Below are 3,928 nucleotides of genomic sequence, written 5' to 3' on the forward strand. Positions count from 1 at the left end.
AAAAAGTGCATTTTCATGATCATAGACAACTGCTGAACACAGGTTCAGTAAGGTACAATTACTTATTTTGTAAAGCTATTTCTAGCCGAGAACAAAGAACACTATCCTGGTCTAACATCTGCAAAGCCAAACTAGGCAGAAGAATAAGCTACAGTATTAGGACGAATACAATTTACCAAGAAGTGCAGGGAAGGGGCAACATGTAACAAGTGATAGGAAAAGGTTTTTTTTTTTTTTTTTAATATATACAGCGTGGTGGTGGTTATTCTAGGTATAGTCTGAAGAGATGAGTCTTCAGGCCACGGCGGAAGATGGATAGTGAGGGGGAGGTTCGGAGAGGGACGGGGAGTTCGTTCCACCACTGGGGAGCTAGGGTGGAACGAACTCCCCGTCCCTCTCCGAACCTCCCCCTCACTATCCATCTTCCGCCGTGGCCTGAAGACTCATCTCTTCAGACTATACCTAGAATAACCACCACCACCAATATAATATATGACATATAATATATGGCCGGGGAGCCATCTGGCCGATACAGACTCCCCCCCAAAAGGGAGAGAAAGTCTGCCACCACCATCTGCGCCCCTGGCCTATGGATCACCTCAAATTTAAAGGGTTGTGATGATAGATACCAACGAATGATCCACACGTTGGCCTCTTTCATGCGGTGGAGCCACTGAAGGGGAGCGCGGTCTGAGCAGAGGGTGAAAGAGTGCCCCAGGAGGTAATTTTGGGAGAGTGCCGACTGCCCACTTGATCTCCAGATACTCCACTGTGCTGTACTTCAGCTCCTGCCGAGACAGTTTTCGGCTAATGTGCAGCACAGAGCGGTCAACCCCCTCCACCTCCTGAGACAATACGGCCCCCAGCCTGCTGCTCGATGCGTCTGTCTGCAAACAAAAATGGAGAAAAAAATTAGGCTTATAGAGGAGCGGTTCACCACAGAGAGCCTGTTTTACCCTCTCAAATGCCTGCTGGCACCGCCCCGTCCACTGGACCGGATCTTAGGCACTCTTTCGGGTCAGATCGGTAAGGGGACTGGTCAGCTCAGAGCAAGCTGGAATAAATCTCCTGTAATAGCCTGCCAGCCCCAAAAACCATCTCACCTCCTTTTTTTGTCTTGGGCCATGGGTAGGCCATTGCGGTCTTATGCACCTGGGGACGCACCTGCCCACCACCCAAGTGGTACCCCAGATATCGTACCTCCCTCCGTCCAACTGCACACTTCTTCGGGTTGGCTGTAAGCCCCGCATGCCTGAGAGACTCGAGCACCACCCCCACCTGCTCCACATGCTGCTCCCAGGTGTCACTGTGAATGGTGTCACATCATCCAGGTAGGCTGCAGCATATGCAGAATGAAGGCGTAATACCCCGTCCATCAGGCGTTGAAATGTAGCGGGTGCCCCAAACAGCCCGAAAGGAAATGTGACAAATTGGTATAATCCATACGGAGTGGAGAAGGCTGTTTTTTCCTTGGACTCCGGACACAAGGTGATCTGCCAGTAGCCCTTGGTCAAACCCAGCATCATGAAAAAACGAGCAGTGCCCAAATGATCATCGATCCTAGGCATGGGATTTAAAACATGAGATCTCATTCACCTCGCGATAATCAACACAGAACCATACAGACCCATCCTGCTTACGTACTAACACAATAGGGCTGCTCCACGCACTGGTTGATTCTTCTATTACTCCCATTTCTAACATAGCGTCTAATTCAGCCTGCACAATTTTCTTTTTGTGCACAGGCAACCTGTAGGGTCTGGAACATGCCGTTACCTCAGGAAAGGTTTCAATATGGTGGTGATTAAGATTTCTGTGCCTTGGCAGGGGAGAAAATACAAGGACTGAGGTGGAATCGACTGTTTTTGTTACCTCAGGTCTCAACTCTTCTCTCTCAATTTCCAAGGTAACCAGAGAGACAGGAACTGCCTCTCTCCATGCTTTCAACAAATTTAGGTGGTAAATTTGTGTTGCATTGACCCGGTCTGACCGCACAACCTCATAATCAACTTGCTGTGTAACCACAAACGACCCTTGCCACTTGAGTAATATTGAGCTAGATGAAGGGAGTAATATAAGTACAGTTGAGCCCCTCTATTTTATGAGCGCCGCTGACGTTCTCGTACCTGGAGCAAATGCTCACGTGACAACTGTCTCACACAAACACAAACACACACGACCAAACGCATAATCCCCTCCAGGCTCCGCCTGGCGGAGATAATAATTTGTACAGTTTACGCAGTGTGCATTACATAAAGGAAGTGCCTTGATTAGCTGGAATCTCTTTTGGGATCCCAACTCGGGAGATTATCTGAAACAATGCCTGTGCAACACTCTTAGCCGATATGCTGCACAATGGCACTACTTCGGGGTATCGGATTGCATAGTCCACCTACACTAACACAAAGCGATACCCCCGTGCACTTCGGTGAGATTCATAACCACACGTTCAAATGGAATCTGCACTAATGGCAACGATTGCAAAGGTGCTTTTGTAGTGGCCGCAGGGTTAACTAGCTGACATTCGGGACAAGCTGCACACCACCGCTGCACCGAATGCCCGGCCAATAAAATTGTGTCATGAGCCTACCCAGTGTTTTATCCACCCCGAGGTGACCAGACATAGGATTATGATGTGCTGCCTGGAAAAGCATTTCCTGACAACTTTTAGGGATCAACAACTGGGTTATTTCTTCTCCTGCTTGAGTGTCATGACTCACTTGATATAGTCTATCTTTAATTATAACAAAATAAGGGTGAGCTAGTGTGGCGTCAGGGCACACCTGGTGACCATAAATTACAATCACTTGATGGAAAGCAGTCCGACAGAACCACACAAGTATGGAGTGATAAGATGCACACGGTTTATTTTTATACAACAGCACACTGGCACACTTGCTGTTGCTGTTGCTGTGCCGTAGCTGTACCTGTAGTTATAGCGGTCTGTACCATGCATATGCGTCGAACCCCGGTCTTACTGCAGGCAGTACAGATTAAGGTTAGAACTAATCACATAACTGCCCACAGCTGCGACTGCCGGCCAGCTAAACCACTCTCCCATCTCTCCGCCCGCAGCTAGCACCACAACCACGCCGCCAACCTCAAACTGTCATTTAGATTTTGTATACGTGTTGCTGTCGTTTTTAAAGTATGTGTTATTCTCAGACGGTAAAGCAAGAGTATCTTGAGATCTAACCATCTGTCTGACACTACCCTTCCCCAAACACACTGCTCCTGGCTCTACATGCATGCTGGGAAAGACGCACATCGCTGTTAATGCCCCTGTTATACTGCTCTTCGGGAACAGCAGGCATGCGAAAGAAGAACCAGAATGATTGCAGCCCGCAGAAATGATTGGTCCCTGTGAGGTCTTTTCAGCTGCGTACGAAGACAAGCTGAAAGACACGATGGTGCTCTCCAGCTTCAGGCTCCCCCATCCATGCAGGCTTATGGACCGATGAGCAGTAAAAGACCAGGAATCACCTGGGCAAACAGTGGGGGTGTGGGGCTGAGACTTCTGAACCCACAAAATTAAATTGCTGGGACTGGGGGCAGGGGGGTTGCATATTAATTGTCCAGCTAATGTGCAGAAGTGAAGTATACTGGGTACGGAGCTGGTCTAGTAACCTAAAGGTCATGGGTTTGATTCCTAGGTAGGACACCGCCATTGTACCCTTGAGCAAGGTACTTAACCTGCATTGTTTCAGTATATATTCAGCTGCATAAATGGATGCAATGTAAATGCTATGTAAAAAGTTGTGTAAGTCGCTCTGGATAAGAGTGTGCTAAATGCCTGTAATGTCTTTTGCCATAAACTTTTGTATATTTTATCGGATACCTTAGCTTTCCTATCATACCTTCTTACCTTGCAATGATGAGGTGCATTGCTGCACATACAACTTAGTAATTGCACAGGCGATTATAAAAA

Source organism: Anguilla rostrata, chromosome 17 (assembly GCF_018555375.3).
Source record: "Anguilla rostrata isolate EN2019 chromosome 17, ASM1855537v3, whole genome shotgun sequence".
NCBI classification, from domain to species: Eukaryota; Metazoa; Chordata; class Actinopteri; order Anguilliformes; family Anguillidae; genus Anguilla; species Anguilla rostrata.